We start from the raw sequence: 20,805 nt of genomic DNA, 5'->3' as shown, positions 1-20,805 counted from the left end.
CGTCTTATAAAAACCCTGTACTGCTTGTAACAAATTGAGTCTCTGATGCACTTTGCGAAGTGGCAGCAGGGCTCCCAATATTGCAATATTGAAATAAAGACCTTACTCAGGTGAGAACTCTCTCTTGTGGCTTCCTTGATAGTTAAATTTCCATGACACTTGTCTTACAAAATGTATCACTATGGATGATTACGTACAGCTTGATTTTGTTTAACGCAAGTTTTCATTTTCTTTCTGGAATGATTTGCTTTTCATGAAATTCATACAGCTTGTGAAAGATGAAATACAAATCTTGCCTTGTATATCGCAGGCTGGTAAGAAAAAAGCATTATTTTCTTTTTTTTAAGCTTGCAAATGGAGAAATGGGACACACGTGAGTCTCTGTTAATTGAAAGGTTAGTGGTTTGAGCCCACCCAGAAATGCACTTCTCATTATTGCAATGTAAACCTCATCTCTACTTATTCAGATTTCTTAGCAAAACCTTAACCCACTTGATATTTGCAAGAAATGTGAATGTTTTTGTTAAACAATTAAGTATGTAAGTCAATATCACTGGGAATGGCCAATAATAACCAACATTCAAGGACATCATATTCAGCCAAGGACTTTGATCTTCGAACGGCTAGCAGACGAATTAATTTATGTTCTCGATGCATCCTTAGTTAGAATATTTAAAATTAAGACACAGATTTGTTGGAGAACTTGACAAGCAAAAAAGACAGTTGGACAGCATGATTATGTTAGGACTGTACATTTGTATTTTAATACTTTTGTATATTTATCTTAATTGTAATATACATGTAACCATAAATGCTGTTCAATGTAAATACATTTTGTTGTATTTTATCATATTTTAGCTGAGGGCTCAAGGGGGTCTATTATACCTTCCGAAACTTCCAAGACAACCATAACAGAGGCTCATATTTTAATATAATTTGCTTTAAAAGAAAACCACAATTTGTACGATATCATCCCTCAATATCGACATTCAAATGAAGGATTTAAAGAAGCAACAGCGATAGGAGAGTACATTGATTTTGGACCAATGTTTGCATCTGAACAATCCTTCCTCCTGGAAAGAAGAAAAAACAGGTATGTTTTGAGTCTCATGATGATGCTCTTCTGGATAAAAAAAACAGTGCAAATTTGTTTCGGATGTATTTTGGATAAAATTACAACTGTCATCGAAGAGAAATTTGATCAGTTGAATGCAGTCGAAACTTTTGACATTTTATATGATGACAGGACGTACATTTAGGACTCAGTACCGATAACGCTGCTGATATTGATGGAGTAGAAATTAAGTGTATTGGCAATTTTATCTGAGGCAAGAAGTACTAGAACACCTCCTATAAAAATGTTAGGATTCAGAGCAAGAAATATTTTTCCACTTCACCCAATGGTATTGCATTAACGAGGCTGAAGCTGGCTTCTTATTCGCCAGCTTCTTCTTCTGCCTTAAATGCTGCTGCTGTGATGTTATGCCGCCTTTCGCCTGTAGATGGCTCTTTACAGTAATTTTTAAAGTACTAATCGGGATGGATTACTATATTTATCCTCAGTAAATGGGAATATGTAAGTAGTGACTATCCAAATAACATTTTTGTGTGAAACACATTTCAGAAAATTGTAAACCAATTTTCAAAACTCACAATAACACAAACACAATAAGTAAATAAGACAAAGGCAAAACATAAATTCACAGGCACTTTCTGCATATTTACCACGACCTTGCCTTCTGATCATAAAAAGTCTTAAAATCTTGCATTTTACAAGAACTTTTAAATATAAATGGGACATTTAGAACATGGCATGAGAATATATGGTTAACCGAGGATGAGCAACGGGTGATTGCACTTTCTGCTTCTTGCTATAAACCTACCCCCTGGTTATAAAAACATCTAAAAATTCTGACACTGAGGTGTGAGAGACAATGGAACAGACTATCAAAATCCTGAACTCTAGGAAATTTTACTGTGCCATTTTTTTTAAATATGACCCTGTGAACATGGCATGTCCCTCCTTCCTCATTACCAAAACATCTCAATGTTCCGACACTATGTACATTGGTAATTACAACACTTCACTGTTACATTTCTGAGTTGTGACATTGTGAACATGGCATGTTAAAGTAAATAGAATCAGATCAGAACAGGCTAAATGCAATTCATAGTGATTTATCATTTTCTTACTTTCTAAATGAAAAAAAAAATGTCAGTGATTATGACACTTCGGTATGACATAAAATATGCTTCAATGACAGAATAAATAATCATGGAAAAAATGCCCACAGTGGACATTTATAGTTGTGATTATAGGAATGTTAAATATCAGGTGAGTAGCTGCATCAGCATGCGTAGGCTGCAAAGGAACAAGTAAAGGGTTATTCCATGCTGAAAAGAGAAGAAAGGAAACACAACGTGTTGGCCGTGGAGCCTTCTTCAGGTGTTAGAAAGACAGGGCAGTATGCAAAGATACATTTCTTTTTATCTTTGCTGACTGCAGTTTATCTTTGATGACAACATCAAAGACATTAAGGAATTCTTACAGCTAACAGCTCCACATCAACTTCCTTTTATAACTAACCTCATCAGATCTCTCAACTCCCAACTCTTCCAGTTTCTCACTTCAGAGAAGGATAAACAACTCAATCATCCTCTACAGAGAAAAACCATCAACACCCCTACCACCTCCACCAGTCCAAACGTTGTTGTTACTGTACCCTCTGACCTTTCCCTTTCACCCTTTTGCATCCTCAGCTAACATATTTTAATATTACAACACAATTACAATAAATTGTACAGTATTTACAGTTTAAAATTAAGGTAAATATGTCAAAATATCAAAATCCAACTGCACAGTGCTAACAAAACAATCCTTGTCAAGTTCTCAAACAAATCTGCATTGTATTTTTAAAATATTTCAGCAGAGGATGTGACGTGAGTATAAATGACGATTCGACGATTATTTTTCTTGGGTGAATATGGTTTTCTGGGGAGTTGCGATGTTGGGCATTATTGGACATTTTTGACACGTGTTGAACAGTCGCATTTCCTACAAATATTAAAATGGCTATGGTTTAGCTGAGAAATCCAATCGACCTATGCGAAAACAATGTTTACATCGCAAAAGAAACCCGTCCCTGGGTGGACTTGAACCACCAACTTCTCAGTTAATAGCCGAACGCGCTAACCGATTGCGCCACAGAGACTGATGAGCGGAGTCTTTTCTCGAATCAAAAAAAAAATCTCTTACCGTTTATTTTGCCAGCCGGCAATATTTCTTCTGCACTGATAACCAAGAACTGAATTTCATGTTTCGCAAGCTGTGTGAATTTCATCAAAAACAAGTTTTCCAGAAAGGAAATGAACACATGCATTTAACGAAATCAAGCCCTTTGTGAGTGCCCAAAATGGTACGTTCTGTACTACAAGATAGGAAGAAATACACGGCTGGGAGTTGAACCGGTGCTTTTGTTCAATAAAGAGGCACTTTAACCAACTAAGCTACGGTGACAGGACTTCCATCACCTTTTACAGCCACTTGGACACACCGCTCTGAGACATCTGCGTTCAGAAAGCGCTGAACCTGCTCTCAGAGCAAATTGCCTCTTTTACATACAGTAGCAGCCCAGACACTGAGAAACGAAGAGAACTGGCTTTTATCCGGCATTTTTCATGTCCAATGCGTTTGGCATCTCCCAAGGGCGACAGAGTTCTTTTGCAACACTATTTCTTCTTCTTTTTTATTTCTGTACGCTTTGATAAAAAAAAAAAACGAGAAATCGTGCAAGGGAAAAATGCCTTTTCTTTCATAGAGAAAACGTGCACCAGGAAATGTTGTGTTGATAAGAGGTGATTTAACATGATACGTGACCTAATTTATCGGAGTAAATGCTCACCCGCCAAGGTCTGGAGAAGTTGGAGAGTCTGGTGGATGTAATAATTATACGGTGTTGTGGAAGAAAACAGTCTTTCTTTGAATTCTCAATCAATCGGAATTTCAGTGCGAAACATAAACCCTTTGTCTGATTTAAAGAGATAATATTTTAAAACTCATAAAAAATCAGAAAACACATGTTTCTCACTTTGAAATTTTAGACGGGGCGGTATATTACTAGTAGCGACGCTGAGTACATTATGGGGGAATTCCGGTTATGTGAAATACCAGCAGTTTAATAAATAACGCATCTGATTTTGGATCATAAGATTGTAGGTTCGACTTCTACCTGCTTCGTGTAAATTTTATTCAAGCTCCTCAGTAATAGATGTCTATTATGTAATGAACCCCACCTGAAAGCAAACATTGGGTCTGTTTCCTTTGTTTTCCAGCATGAAATAGCAAATCGTTACAAAAAGTACCTGCTAATGTCCAATAGCGTTTTTTTATTTCAAATTACATTTTCAGGCTTCAGACACTTTTTAATAAAACAAAAGTGTCCGGAAACTCCCTAACTTTCAGGTTTGCTTGAACCTGTATTAAAAGAAGTTATTTGAAACTTCCGGGATTCCATTCTCTGATGTAGCTGTCTCTAAAGACGGATGTGATGTTTTGCAGATATGAACTGTGCCTTCTCTCTTGTGTTCAAGGGTATTCGCTCTGTGAGATCCTAACTGTATGTCCAGTAGGGCTCTATTTTGTTTAGATTATCTATGTGGTGTACAGATAGAATTCAACTACATGGTTTGAATTCCGTGTTCAGGACGAGCAGAACCTGAAAAACTAAGAGACCTCGACGTGATTTGAACATGCAGCTGTCTGATCTGGAGTCAGACATGCTATCTTTGCACCATGAGGTCACAGCTGTCAGCACCTTTGAATTCCCCAAAGAAGACAAATCAACTTCACAAAAAAAAATATCCTGTGAAGAGCGCCGCTCTTCCGAAGAGAGTCTCTTCATCCCAGACCACATTTTATTCTTCCTGCGCAGTTCTTGTGCAGGTGTTATTCTCAATAACAGATCCAGAAACACTGACTGTTTTTCTATTTTTTTTTAAATTAAGTACCCCATGGTGCAACGGTAGCACCTCTGACTCTAAATCTCCAAGTTCATTTTCAAAGTATATCGGAGTCAACTGATACTGATCAGGTTCTGCTGCTTAACCCGCAGTCTTCACCTTAAAGTTCAATTCCCCAAGCCTTCTGACCTTATATGTCCATCCCTTCTCGTCAAAACTTGTATTTTCACAGGGTACCCTACAGAAATCGCAGTATAGAATGAAAAACTCCAGTAGATCTCGGCCACTGTTGGTGATTTTCCTTTAAAAACAAATTAATCTCCTGAAATTTGTATCACTTTCACTGAGACCAAGGAGTGTTAAGCTGTACATGAGTCTTTGTGGCTCGGTTGTTAACAAAAAGGGTGGTGGTTTGAGCCCTCCCAGGGACGCTATGAGCCTTTTAAAGTACACACCCGTCTCACTTTATCTCCACGGCCGGTCTTGTACCGCAATCAAATACAGAGCCCGCAGGGGGCAGTAGGCTCGCAAATATAGCTCACTGTGTATATAATGAAGAAGCAGAGGTTAGTTTCTTATCTGCGCGTTACAGGGTCTTATGCAACTCGTACCAACAGCTGGGGTTTGATCCCTGCACGGGCTATTAGTTGAAAGGCCATTGTAAATGACGTGTAAGAGATTTATAGATAGATACTTTATTGATCCCGTGAGGGGAATTAATCAAGCTTATCCAGCTGGCTTTTATGTTTCACACTAAATTGCGATCTTGAAACCAAGATAGTTAGAAATATGGAACACAACCGTTGTTCCCCAAGAAGGAAAGCTGTTTAACACTGATGTCACACCTTTTTCATCAACCCAGATTGTGAAGACAACTCTGCCCTGTCAAAAGAAAATGTTGCACAAAAGTTGGAAAGCACACTCTGAATCCATCTGTACTGTATATTTGATTTCTGCGAACCGTTCAAGGCTGCTTGGTGCTTCGCAAGCAAGTCATTTAACTTCATTTAAATATGGATGTAACCATAAATGTTCTTAAGCATGTTGTACTTTTGTCGTACTTTTTAACTGAGGACGCACGACAACTATTATACCTTGTGATACATGCAAGACATCTGTAAACGAAGATGTAATTACAGTCAAATTGGCAATTAACAGAAAACCACAATTTGTATAATATTATTTCTCTATGTCGATGCTCAGTTGAAGGATTTGAAGAAACTATATAATATTATTCCTCGATATCGATGATCAGTTGAAGGATTTAAGGAAACAGCAGCGATAGAAGGTGATTTTAGTTTTGAACCCATCTTTACACCTCAATAATCCATGTGTCCTCAAAAAAAGAAAAGACAGGCATGTTTTGAGTCTCATAATGATCATCTTCTCGATCCAAAGAAACGTATAAATTTGATTCCTTCCGTAGTATTTTGGATTTTCTTATGAAGATCTCACGAAGTATTGCCAGGATCTATATTTAGCATTCTGTAGTGATAACACAGCTGATATTGATTGAGTAGAAATCTATGATGTATAGACAACTTTATCTGAAGCGAGAAATCCAAGAATGCTACTTATGAAGTGTTAGGATTCATATCAAGATATACTTTTTGTTTTCAACCCAAAATGCTGCTATTGCATTACACATTATGTGAACATTACCAGTTTTGGTAGCTTCTCTGCGCGAAACTAATTTTCAAAACTGAAACTAATTACAAAATTACTTAAGATCAACCATAACAAAAAATTATAAATCAGGACTAATATTAATATCAACTCATATTACTACAGAAGAAAAGATTTAACTGAAATATTAATAATACTATGCAAGCCTAAAAAGTAGAACAATTCAATTTATATAACTTTTATTTTTTTTATATTTTGAGAAATGGGCTCACACACTGGAAGACACTAACGTTTCTCTTCGTTAGAGTACGTGAATAACAGTTTAACCCAAAATGTTTGGAGTCCAGAGGGAGGACTCGCTCGCTGAATGATCTCTCAAGAAATCCCTGGTGAGATTCAAAAGGTGTTTTTTTCAACAGCCACGAAAAGTTTGATGATCTTCTCTGGATTTTCTGAATATGACGTTAAATTAGTTCAAATCAGTTGGTAGTTAACAAAACTAAATGCTTTGGAGGTACATTTAAAACAGCAGAGCAACACTGTAGCACTTCGAGTGTGCCTGAGTTTAATTGTGTAAACCTGTCTCTCTATGAACACGAGCAAAGAGTTCTCACTCAACAGAAGACTGTGATGTGAGCACAGTAATATAAAGCACCTGGAGATGCGGGGGATTGAACGGATTGTTATATGCTTTAAGTGATGGCTGTACGCACAGAAAAAATCGACAGTACTGATGATTTGTTTTTTTTAGTTGAAGCACAGATTCTTTCCAAGATAATGGATAAAGGCAACCCAGTGGATACTCTAGTAGAATCTGGAAGACCATTCACCTTTGTAACCAACACAACCACAAGAACAACGTCAAGAAGCAAAATCAATTCCCCATTTAAATTTGACATGTGAGGTATGTTTTGTGACTGCTTGATGTAAACCCTATGATCTCTTTTGTACTTGGATAAGTTATTTCTGATGGAGCGCTATCCGCAAATATTTAATAAGCTTTACCCCTGCCGATGATTCGACGTGAAGTATCACAGACAACTGCTTTCACAGACAAAAACAGCTCACCACCACAGCCAATATTAAATGTAGTTGCTGGCACACTACAATGTGCACTGGCTCATAAGTGATTTTGGCAGACGTTGCTCCCTATGTAAAGCTGAAAGTGCCAAAGAGCATTTCTGTTGAGAAAACATTTTTTTCTGCATTGATGTTAAGCTTAGGGAGCCTGTCTTTTTTAAATTCTTTCTCTAAACACCATGTGCAGCCTCCAGAGAGACTAACAAATATTGTTTTGAGAAAGTGTCTCACACATCAGAAGACACTAACGTTTATCTATGTTAGAGTATGTGAATAACAGTTTAACCGAAAAAGCTGTAATTGTGATTTTGCTAAAATTCAATAAATCGTCCATCAACAGTAAGAAATTATTAAGAAAGTAAGAAATTGTTTTATTTAATAAACTATAAGACATTGAGAGAGTTTACAGGTTATATCCTTCGCTTTGTCAATTAACTTAAGCGTTCAGGATCCAAGCCCGTGTGTGGATGATTGTGTTTCTTGAATCTCTTTAATCATCAAATGTTATTGTTTAGTCCATCAGTTTTTCTCGGGTTGTACCATGGATATTTTATACACTCAATACTTTTCATGCTCTTTTGCCTTTTCCTTCACATACGGAAAAAGTTCAAGGTGTTCTTGTTGCTGTGCTCCACACCTACACGAAAGCACCTGTAACAGTACAGGACACACAGTGAGGAATTCGCACAGCTTTCAGCTCAGTGCGGAGTCCAGAGGGAGGACTCGCTCGCTGAATGATCTCTCAAGAAATCCCTAGTGAGATTCAACAGGTGTTTTCTTCAACAGCCACTAAAAGTCTGATGACCTTCTCTGGATTTTCTGAATATGACGTTAAATTAGTTCAAATCATTTGGTAGTTAACAGAACAAAATGCTTTGGAGGTACATTTAAAACATCAGAGCAACACTGTAGCACTTTGAGTTTAATTGTGTAAACCTTTCTCTCTATGAACACGAGCAAAGAGTTCTCACTCAACAGAAGATTGCGATGTGAGCACAATAACATAAGACATCTGGAGATGCCGGGGATTAAACCCAGGACCTCATACATGCGAAGCATGCACTCTAGCACAGAGCTACATCCTCTAGGGCGCAAATTGTGGAACTGACGTAAAGATGTGCATATGTTCACTGAACACAATCCACCCTTCACGAAGAATGCCTGCAGTTTCCCACTTTTGCATTTCTTCTACTACAAAGTAAATTCATGGGAATAATTTATTTTTATATCCAGTTACATGGGCAACGGTGGTTGATTCTTCAACAGGGGAGAGCATTTTTCTACATCCTTACTCAACTGTCTTTCAATTATGTTTTCTTTGAAATCTTTTTGCATCTTTTAAGTGCTTGCGATTAAATTACGCATAGAAAAACAGCAGTACAGTTGATGTTCATGGACCGATACACACAACTCCAGTGATAAAGCCCTGTCTGTAAATATTGTAGAAGAACGTTAAAGGGCGAAACAACGCTCAAACCACGGATCATGTTGGATCGTGAAGGATCGTGTTCTTATTTAATATGTGCTTTTGAATTGCCTTGTCAATACACACAGGCTTTAGAGATGGACAAATAATTTACAGTGGTGTTTGTAAACAAAGATGGAACATGTTTTTTCTATACCAGGAAGAAAGGAGCAGACTCTTAAACTTTAAGAGACAGAAACAACACCTCATCACAGCTAACACTAATTAAAACAACATCACAACAGAAGAGTGAAGCCTTGAGTGAATCAAATTAGTTTTCATTGGTCGTCTGTGTCTTCATAACTTTGTAGGTGAGAGAGAGGATTGCGAAAATGTGCGGGTGCTCCTTAAAATTCCGCTTCATTTCGAATGCAAATAAAAACCGTTTTGTTCCAAGAAATCATAAATTTGTCACATCCTTCATACTATTCTTCTCTCTTGTATTAGTAAAGCATTTTGATTTAAACTGAACAATATATGAAAGGTTTCATCTATACACTTACACATAATAAGTATACGAATAAATACTTGGAAGAAGCTGCGGCTCAGGTATTAGAGAGATTTAAAATCGGATCGGAGGATTTAGAGTCCAGACTGCAAACCAACAGTTGACACAGGTCTTTTATAGAACCCTTTTGATTTCCTCTACTTTGTCCCTGTGATGTCATTGTCCTGCTCGCAGCCGAGCCCGACACACTTCTGGTTTTTGTCGCTGGGCGCACAATACCCCAGTACAATGAAGGGGACACTAAACTGTAAACAGGTGCCGTTCTTCGGCTGAGACGTAAAACCGAGGTCCTGACTCTCTGTGATCATTCAGGAGAATGGTGGTGGTGGAGGGGACTCCCCATTACCTGTAAAGCGCATTGAGTGGAGTATCCAGAACAGTGCTATATAAGTGTACGCAATAATGATTATTATTATTATTATTGTAATGTAAAATGCAATAAAAAATAAAAAATATCAAACTTTGATTCAAAATAGATTAATGTAAAAACTGATAAAGCTAATGCTTTTTTCAGGGCTATAGCTGTAGCTGCGAGAAGGTTCAAAGCGCACAAGTGATCTGTCTTTCGTCAAAGTAATTGCCGGAGCAGTAAGACGCAGAGCACCATCCAGCAGCTGTAGCTAATTCTGTTTTTAGCACAGGGAGTGAGAATGAGCTCAGTCCGGCTCCCAGCAGAATCCATCCTGGTTTGGTTACAGTGCGTCTGAGGCTCTTTGGATCGTAACGTAAAAAAAAACAATTGCTCACATCATGTGATTTCCACGACAGGAAGGAAAGATATCACTTAAAAAAATCAGAACTGAAGATTTGGATCCTGGGCCTCAATTTGATCAAATTATTAAAATAAAAATTATCAAAATATCAGATTGTGTTTCTGCAACATTTACGCCATTTGCACAGTACGCCATTTTAATCTAAAACAGTCACAACGAGGGCTTTACACGCAGTCTGGGGTATTTTCCCCTTTTATATTTTTGCCACTTTATATCGAACCTGTTATACTCCCAGAAGTGCACAGTAGCTTGTACTTAATAAAAATGCACAATTCACCACTGGTATAAACAGATGTGTGCCGTGTTTGCCTTTGTAAGCATTTGTTTAAAAAATAAGTTCACAATACGATAAAAACACAGAAAGCACAAACTTTATAATACAACGATACAAAATCAATACCAAATCATTATGCCAATTAAGTACCTATCCTTTGAAAACAGAGAACACCTTTATATCTACAATAAAAACGTGACATTTTTATCTACATTTGAATTACAAAGCAGACCAAGTAGTCGCTGAATTCAAAGTTCAGATCTTGGCCAAAACAAGAAAATCAGACGTGAGCTGAATTCGGAACAGGAACATCTACTTCGTCGTTTATTGAGCTTTTGATCAATGTCTGAATGAAACAGATTTGCTTTTTTAACTCTTTGATTAAAGTACACAAAAAGCACCTTCCTTCGAACCAGCGACCTAAGGACTCCCTGCTGATTCCACTACACTCCTCCGCTCGACCAACTGAACTATTGAAGGGATGGCAGTAGGCTCTCTGGCACATACTGCCCGATGTAGTGAAATGTTCCGGGTGATTTAAATCCCACTTCGACATCAAGTTTCCAACTCGTTTCCTTAATCTTGTTTACCTTGAATTTAAGCCACAAACCAGGATTCTACTGTATAAACTTCCAGGGATATTACAAAATGTTTGATGGGGCATCAATCATTCCAGGCGCAAATTGACTCCTTTTTTTTCTCGAGGGATCATATTAAACATTTCATTAGTATCGAGAGGAGGATCACCATGAGACACAAAACAAACAGTTTCTTTCTGTCTTTATTAGAAAGTAGCGTTTGTGCTACATTAATAATATTTTCGTGGAAATAAAGAAGTTGTAAATTTTAAAATTTATATTTGAATCGAAATGTGGTTTTGAGTTAAATATTAGCGTGTTCATGTAATTAGTTTGTGTTTGTCATTACTATATATATATATATTGCCATGTTACTAGAATTTGTAACTGAAGTTTACTAGTTGAGTTTTTTTATGATGGTTAGACATTTGTTGATTACAATATTGTATATAATGTATAATTTGAACTACATATTTTTCAGGTGTGAATAATTGTATATTTTAAGAACAAATTTCTAAAATAAATCATTGGCTTTATTTACTAGTTTCTAAACCTATAAAAATCTTTCTTTGATGTATAATAGACCTTTAACTATATATGTATAATAGTCTTCTAAATTTATCCGTATAATAGAACTCCAACCATTTATGTATAATAAACATATAATCATAGATGTCTAATTGACGTATAACGATATACTATATTAGAATTTCATTCTAGACCAGTTACCCAGCACATTTACACATCTGGTATGCGTTTAATAGTCGTATATTCTACATCTTTTGCCCACTGGGGTGTGCCAATTTTAACTTGGCAAACCAAGATACACATTTTCCAATGAAGCCTTAAATAAAAGACAGTTTGTTTCTCGAAAGCGTGTTATGTAAAAAAAGAGAAAAACGAAAATATATGGATGGTAATCTTTCAAAGCTGAAGATTTTACTTTTGAAGATTTGACATTTTATGTATGCAGATGCATTCGCTGGTTTTAGAACTTTGCTGTAGTTCCTGAATCATTTTCAGTATTATAAAGTGGGTGTATATTTTTCTTTCAAGTTAGGACGTGAGTGTGTACATGTGTTTGATTTTCGTTTCACTGATTCTCATTGAAGATTTGGGAAATAACGACGAAAGAATCAGTTGCCTCGGAAAGCAGAAGGTTTGGTTCTGAACAATATTGAAGACACGCCCATGTAGAGCAGTGTGTGATGATTTGTACTTTGAAAGACCAAGTGCTCAAAGTGACGTCTGCGTTTACCGTTTAGACTTTTCATCTCGGGCGCACTTTTAGAAAGCAAAGATAGAGCAGTTGTGTTGAATCACATTATGACATCCGTCAGCAGAGTGGCGCAGCGGAAGCATGCTGGGCCCATAACCCAGAGGTCGATGGATCGAAACCATCCTCTGTTATGTGCACTTTATGCACGATTGATAAGCATACCATCAGTTTAATGAAGTGCATTAAAACTGTTTTTTTCTCTCGTGTGTATGAAAGCTTCACACTTAAGGTACTCTTTCATCTTTACCAATAGCAGATGCCCAAATGTATCTTTGGTTGTTCTGCGATCCTTCATAGTTTCCTCAATTCCTTCAAATGAACATCCATATCAAAGCAATTATGTATATATATTACAATTAAGGTACATATTAAAAATATCAACGCACATTTGTATAATGCTCATTTAATAATGATTGTCAAGGATTGTCAAGTTCTCCAACAAATCTGTGTTCTAATTTTAAAATATTTTTGCTAAGGATACAACGGGTGTATAAATGAATTCTCCCAACAGCCAGTTAAAGAAAAATTCCACACGTGAAGATGGTTTTCTTGGACATTGACTTAGGTACTTATTTGTTTACTTGTTGTAGTTGCACACGAGTAAAACACGAAGATTTCCTGCCACATTCAAGAGGGTTTGCGAAGAAATCCCTTCAATTTTTAGCGGAGATTATGTTTACATCATCACAATCTGAAGCACGTCCCTGAGTACGTTTGACCCACCAGCCCTTTGTTTAACAGCTGCACAGGGACACATTCCCGTTGCTTTTCACAACTCACATGTTTGTAGTTAAAGAAAATAAAATACTGTCATTTTCCTGCCAGCTGGCAGTATTTCTTCTGCACTGACCAAGAGTAACCAAGAACGTCATTTCATCTTTTGCAGGCTGTAATCTACAGAAAAGGAAGTGAATACTTGTATTAAGCTAAATCAAGCCGACAGAGATGCACTGTTGTTTTTCTCCATTTTTCGTTAAAGGAGAAAAAATCACTGGCAGTTTTTTGCAGCATTTCTTCTGTCCTGAGAAGCAAGATTTGTATTTTATCTTTCAGAAGTTGTATGAATTTCTTGAAGTTCAGAAACAACTTGTTCCAGAAAAGAAATGAACACTTGCGTCAAAGTAAATCAAGACGTAGGTGTCTCTTGCTGTGTGTGCTCTTATCTGTCCATCTCTCTCTCCTCTTCTCTCTGGCAGTCTGTGCAGAGTATCTGAAGGGGATGTAACACCACTTGGAAAAGAAGAAAATTTCTCAGGAAAATAAAAAATCATTATTCTCTTCTCAGTCAGATTCACAGCTCAGACTCACACTCAGACAGGATTTCAACTCCGTACTGCTGTTTATCCTCACAATCCAGAACCCGAAGATATTCAGACAATCAGTGCTGCTACATGAACAATATCAGACAGAACAGCCTGGACTCATGTCACATTTCCCCCTTTTATCTTTCCTCCCAGCCCTCTTAGAGACATAGAAGAGCTCCTGGTTCTCCTCTCTGTGAACTGGGCTCAGGGGTCACTGATCTGGCAGTTGTGGGCTCTGTTCCAGGTCGAAAGCAAGAAGGTTCTATTAACGCTTTCCAGGACTTCCAGCCCTTCAGTATTACTTTCTTTACTGTATGTCAGCCTCCCAAAATGTTTATAAATGTTTTATGAGTGTGGAATTATCTTATTATTTATATACAGTATTTATGTAATAAACACCAGTAGTGACACTATGATCGGTATATTGATTATTTGTAGCCGATGGTCCGATGGTCGTGTCTACAATAGTGACCATTTGACCAGTCTGTAGCTCTGAGCAGTGGGACTCAGATCACACAGAAGACCTGTCTGTGTGTGATTCCATACCAGCCCTGGGATTCAGCTACTCTCACAAATGTCTCACAGACCGTCTTATAAATTTACAATTAGATGAAGTCATGTAACAGTTTTACAGATAATTTAAATAATCAGACAGCAGTTTTGGCAGTGGATACATCTCCACATGGGGGAAAGAAACTGAAATATATGTGCTCACTGTAAAGTAGGAAGAGGTGGTCAGACAAGCAAATCAACTTGCAGATTATGTGAAGTGACATTGTTTTGTGTCAATCAGCTCACAGATTTCGCTTCATGTGCCTTAAGCTGTGCAATTTGTATGGTTGTTGAATGAGATTGATTTCTTCACAAGCCCAGTCAATTGCCAGTGGAGAGCTTGCCGACACACACCTTCATGAAGACTCTCTTTAAGATTTCATTGTCAAGTCGCCTCCTTTGCATACAATAGTAGCACCGACACTAAGAGAAAGGATGAGAAATGGCGTTTATCAAGCGATTGCAGTGTTTGTTTCACTGAGGATCCTTGTGTGCTGAACTGGCCTCTGGAGAAGTGTAGTGCAGTAAAACAGAAGGTTTGTGTCACTCAAGATTGTTACAGAACAGAACAATACAATTACAATACTTTTATGAGAGTAAATATGACTGGTGCATCACAGTTCTTATAATGGTGAAAACAGGAGCACCTTCTCTACATTTTTGACTGAAGTATTTAAATGGAAAGAAATACTATCACTATGCAATTCATAAATGCAATTGACCTCCTCTAAATGTTCTAGTTTGATGAAACAATGTATGGAATTAGGTGACAATATCGGAATTCATTCAAATGCACAGGATTAATTTTCAGCAACAAAAAAAGTGCTCGGAAATATTTTACAAGAATGAAACCTTACATTCACCTAAATAAACATTCACCATCTACATTAGCAGAGAACAGTAGGACAGAAGGTTAGTGTCACTGGACACTGCATCAGAGAGGCCGATCTCTTCTCCCTCATTATGCAGGCTTACCCACTCATGATGAACTGTCCTCCAGCGATACTCAGCTGCCATCATCGACTCAGACATGATGTTCATGTACATATTATACCTTAATATGGCACTGCGTTACAATAATTTGATCAAACCAACTGGTGAAAAAAAAAGATAAAGACTTTGTCCAAAAAAGAAGCATTTATACCTTTCCTCTCCTACCAGCCATTACAAGTCACCTAGTTTTTAATTTAGAGCTAGATTAAAGCTCTAGTCTCTTTGGGGGTGTGAGTTGGAATCCCACTGCTGCCAAATATCTCCAACTATCTCAGTGTTAAGAAGCAAAAAACACACATTTGCTGCAGAAGTAACAGGAGAATTTGTGCCATTCAGCCTCATAGCGTGATGTCATTTTCTCATGCTCATTTTTAGATGCTTGTGATCGAATCTATGATTCTTATGAGTGTGCCCTCCATAAAGGTAGCACAGATATAACGTGCCAAGTTTTCAGAGAATCGCATTAAATACAGGTCAGAAGAAGGCGACAAAGTGTCCGCTAGGCAGTTCAGCTATTTCAACGGTGTTCTCTGTTGTTTAGGTCCAGAATGACACCCGTTACAACCAGGAAACACACAGTGTCAGGCATCAAAAAGACTTCCCAAAACCCTGATCCTCTCCTTGATCCGGTGATGGCATCCAGACATTTCCTGCAACAAAGCCAGGATACGGTCTTCAACAACACGAGTGAAAGGCTAATTCCCAACCTTTGCAATCCTTTGCAAAGAAGGACCGCATGTGCTCAGTGTTAAATGCGCTGTTCATTATTATTATTAATAATAATAATCTATACATTATATAGTGCCTTTAAAGGTGGCTTTTCAAAGTGCTTTACAGAATGAAACCAATAAAGTTAAAAAATACACAAGATAAGCAGGATGAGAATACACAGTTAGAGGAGACAATAGATGGTGGTATTAAATACAGTAGGAACAGAGGGGTAAAGAATAGTTCATTAAAGGCTCTTCTAAAGAAGAGGGTTTTGAGTCTGGATTTGAAGGAGTTTAGGGAAGGTGACTCTCTGATATCCTTGGGAATAAAGATCCAGAGCTTTGGTGCAAAACAGGAGAAGGCCCTGTCACCCATAGAGTGTAGATGGACTGGGGGACAGATAGGAGACCAGAATTAGAAGAGCGAAGGTTGTGAGGTGGGGAGTAGGGCGATAACCCAGACAGGTACTGTGGTGTCAAGCCATGGAGAGCCTTATAGGTGAGCATGAGGATTTTGAAGTTGACAGGAAGCCAGGGCAAGGAGTCCAGGACAGGAGTAATGTGATCACAGTCCAGTGCTAATTTCTTTCTTGTGGCTGCTGGTTCATTTTCAACTGTGGACTCTTAAGAAGTCCTTTATTTGACTTGATCAACACTAATCCCTAGAGGATTTTGAAAGGTTGAATCAAAATGATACATGACTCTGGTGGGACTCGAACCCACAACCTTTGAACGACTTCATTCTATCAAAGCCTAGAAGTCCAATGCGCGCTCCATTGCGCCACAGAGCCAACCGATATATTGTCATATAAAACAGCTACAGAAAGCTGTAACTCATGCTTCTCCCGTTGTCTTTAAATTAAGCTCCATAAATATTGACAATGAGTGGCCTGTTGTCTATGAATAGATACCGCTGGGATTCACACCCAGGGTCTCCTGGTTTTTAGTGAGGCGTCTTAACCAGCTAAGCCATGGTGCCAAACCTGCTAAATGTTATCCACAACTTCAAACACCTGTGAGAAACGGGCAACTGCAGTGTTACGCCTGCTGGATCAACAGATAATCCTTTTCGAAGTTTAAGGAGAGGATTTCTTTGTCAATTCAATTAAACATTTTAGAAATGCTGAACGATTGATGTGTTTCACGAGCAGAAATATTTTATCATTACGTACTTTTTCTGTGCAGTTAGTTCTCCTTCAACTCCGCCCAACAACAGAGGTCGTTTTTAATACAGGAGTAAAGGCACATTGCACATCAGCAAAACATCCCGTACAGGTTTAGGGAGAGCGACATCAGTGATTGGAAGGTTGGAAGTTTCGGGTCACTTTTTTATTATAGATTCAAGCAGCCCTGAATACCTTTTCAAGAAACATTTCAGAATCCCAGTCACGTCCAGTATGATTGCTACACAGGTCTACAGTATACAAACAGAATACTGTTTGTGCATTATATAAAACACACCGCCCAAAGCATTTCTAAAACAGGAATTACATGTTTCTGAATGGCCCTCCTTTATAAATAAAATAAAAGGTCTGAAGCCTGCTCCAAAGAAGCACTATATTCAGAGCTGACAAAGATGTGATAGGAAACATCTCGGAAAACGAAGATGCAGTCATTTCCACGCGTCGCACAACAAGAGCTGAACCCACCCGACGTTCTCCAAAAGAGTAAGGTGTTGGGAGTGTGGCTGGGTGGTCTAAGTGCTGGGTTTGTGCTCCATTTTCTTCAATGGGTTAGGTTTGAATCTTGCCGCTGCTAAGTGTTGGTGGGTTAAGACCTTCCTTCTATTGCGACATCAATGGGTAAAAGCTTTGCTTGGCAGTCTGTCGAGAGACTGAACTAGGTGTTTCAAGATAGTCTTTGTCAGCTTAACATCAAGGCATAAAAAAGCCTCATTTTGTGTTCCCAACAGCAATGCTCTTTGGTCCCTTCAGCATTATGCAGGGAACAACATCTGCCGTGATCACTTTTGAGTCAGTGTGAATCGTAGTGTGCGGCAATTGTTTTTAAAATTGGTTCTGTAGTGTAAGAAAAACCGGCCGTTCAGGGACGCCAAATATGTAACTGTAGTGGCTCTCTGAAGGCATCAGTTCTGTAGGGTTTGGGCATTTACTGAGACAATTATTAATTGTAGCAGTAAATCACAAAGTTGATTCTTTTGATGGCTTTAGAGTCCAACTATGCGACATAACTCAAACAACGCACACACACAGGTGCTAATACACGAGGATACATTTATTAATACATAGAATATGCATGTAAACCTAACAGATCTTATCGAGAGGGTTATCAGAATACAAAAGATATATATTTAATCAGTTACAAAGTGTTACACATATCAAGAGGACATACGTTCAGTATATCATTCATTAAGACCGTTTCGTAAAGTGAACTTGGTTACAACTTCTACATTAGATACTTAAAACAAGTACATAACTCTTAGGAATTAAATTGATATCAACTGGTTTGGATAACAATTGAATTCTCGAGCTGTAATGCAGTGAAGTTGAATACTCATCCAATTTCTGGGGATTCAGATCTCCTGCGGGCACAAAGAAACAGTTGCAGGCTGTTGCTGTCCAATCCGCGCTCTCTGGCTCGGTGCCAGGCTGTGCTGTGCGGCTTGTGACGGTGCACTGCTGATGCTCACTGTTGGCTTTAACTAGCAAAGTTTGTGCACAGGAGAAAAGATGACTGTGGGTCCCAGCAAGTCAGGAAGAGGACCGGTTCGTTCCTGATGAAGAGCTAGTTCTGAATAGTGATTCAGCTGTCCACAGTTCCGACCTGTTCACGAGGCCTGCTGCTGGTTACTCTCTGGCAACCTCCACTCTAGACTCTTAGAACAAAGGAAAGTTCTGGCACTCGGACACAGTGGCCGTTCCGTGGTTGTCCGGGCTGAGTCTCAGGATGGTCAGGAGGCACGCTGTGAGAATGTCCTGCCCTTGGGAGCCTTCTGCTCCTGGGCCGTCCTGCCCTGGAATTCTCCTTTGAATTCCCTTTAGAACAGTCCACAGAATCCTCTCCAGAATCTTACTGAATCTCACTGAATCTCCCTGAATCTCTGTGTTGCCTGTTTTTACCTGGAGGAACTTCAGCTCGATCAAGGTGAGATATGAGTCACTTACTCCTGACACTTAGGAATGCAGTCCAGATGTCCAACTGGCACTCCCTAGACAGATAGGCACCAATGGATGACCATTGATCATGATAGCCAGGCTTAGCTAAGTGCATCCCCCTTTGGGAGCTGTCCTTATCAGGAACCTTAAATCAGCCTGCATGAATAGTTTCTCTGTGGCTGCACCACAGACATGAACAGAGAAATGGGGCCTCATTTGGGAAGGCTCAGAACACTTAATTCTTTCTTATTAATAAGCCTCGCCGCTACAGTAGGCATGGTGCATTTGTCTGTGAAACTTGAATGCTGTGCTTTTTCACGCAGAATCATCGGCAGGAGCAAAGCTTATTCAATCTTTGCGCACAGCGCTCCATCAGAAATACTTTGTCCAAGTTTTGAAGAGATTGTGGAATTCTCTGCACACGTTCACATCGCGTACCTCAGACAACACCACCATTCGATGGGAAATTGATTCTACTTCTTGCAGTTGTTCCTGTGGTTGCGATAGTTACAAAGTTGCACTTTCCTCCACCTTCTGCTATAGTATTCATTGGGTGAGCTTCATCAATTGGCTCAGAAAGGTCAACTGTGCTTCGGAAAAAATCAGCAGCAGTGTCTTTATTTTGTTGGTGAGTATGGCTGTCTTTTAAAGCACATGAAAAACACGAGTTTGTGGATTTCTCCAAATAGCAACGAATTCAGTTGTGCAGAGCCTTACTGCTTTCAGAGGGTCTTTTACCGACGCTGCTGTAGTAGAGAAGTGACATAATCACAAACGCAACCATTTGTGCTGGCTGTTAAACTAAGTATTAAGCTTTTTTAACTATCACATGATTTTAACTAATTTAACATCATCTCCAGAAGAGCACCTCGCACTGCTCACTGAGCTGATGTATGTGCCCATTTCTGAAAAAATTAAATATCATCTGAACTGATTTTTTTCTACTTTAAATGCTTTCCTACTCTTTTAATATTTCAGTTAAATCTTTTATTTTGAAGTACTTTCCATTGATATTAATCCTAGTCCCGATGAATGATTCTGGGACATGGTGCGTCTTGAATAATGTTCTTATAGGTTTCAGTTTGGAAAAGTGCGCTCTCCAGAAGCTACCGAAACCTCTAATGGTCACACAAAGCTTAATGCAATAGCAACGTTTGGGGTTGAAAAAGAATATAACTTGCTATGAATACGAACACTGTTCCAGGAGGCGTGTAAGGACTATTTTGGCTCAGATCACCAATTTACCTTACATTTCTACTCCATTAATATCACTATTGAGTGCTAAAGGTAGGTCCTGACAATACTTCTTGAGATCTTCTTTAGAAAAATTTAAAAAAATATATTTCCAGTACTAAACAAAAAGTAAAAAATACTGATTACGTGCAATTGATAAAATCTCTCTTCCAGGGACGTTGTAGCTACATGCAAATTACAATGGAAAACTTTATCAGCTTTAAAAGTTTCTTTTGCATTTATAAGACGATCAGCATGACACTCAAAACATACCTGTATTCAGTAAGCGGTGAGTCTGCTGGCTGAGCAAGTTGCCTCTACACACAATAGCAGCCCCGACGCTAAGATAAATGAA

At 38.4% G+C, this 20,805-nt stretch overlaps 1 protein-coding gene and 2 non-coding genes across 3 annotated transcripts in view; all 3 read right to left on the bottom strand.

The window, feature by feature from the left end:
• Positions 1-20,805, bottom strand: part of LOC148665564 (antigen WC1.1-like) — a 589,159-nt gene that overhangs the window by 17,093 nt on the left and 551,261 nt on the right. The gene's annotated exons all lie outside the window — the stretch shown is intronic.
• trnan-auu (transfer RNA asparagine (anticodon AUU)) lies at positions 3,139-3,212 on the bottom strand. Its single transcript has one exon. It is a non-coding gene; the product is annotated as a tRNA-Asn (tRNA).
• On the bottom strand, positions 16,800-16,892 carry trnar-ucu (transfer RNA arginine (anticodon UCU)). Its single transcript has 2 exons — positions 16,856-16,892; positions 16,800-16,835 (listed from the first exon to the last, which is right to left on the bottom strand). It is a non-coding gene; the product is annotated as a tRNA-Arg (tRNA).

This window comes from Lepisosteus platostomus, chromosome 5 (genome assembly GCF_059453375.1).
Source record: "Lepisosteus platostomus isolate fLepPlt1 chromosome 5, fLepPlt1.hap1, whole genome shotgun sequence".
NCBI lineage: Eukaryota > Metazoa > Chordata > Actinopteri > Semionotiformes > Lepisosteidae > Lepisosteus > Lepisosteus platostomus.
The sequence above is the reverse complement of the archived record's forward strand: the minus strand, read 5'-3'. Positions and strand labels throughout refer to the sequence as shown.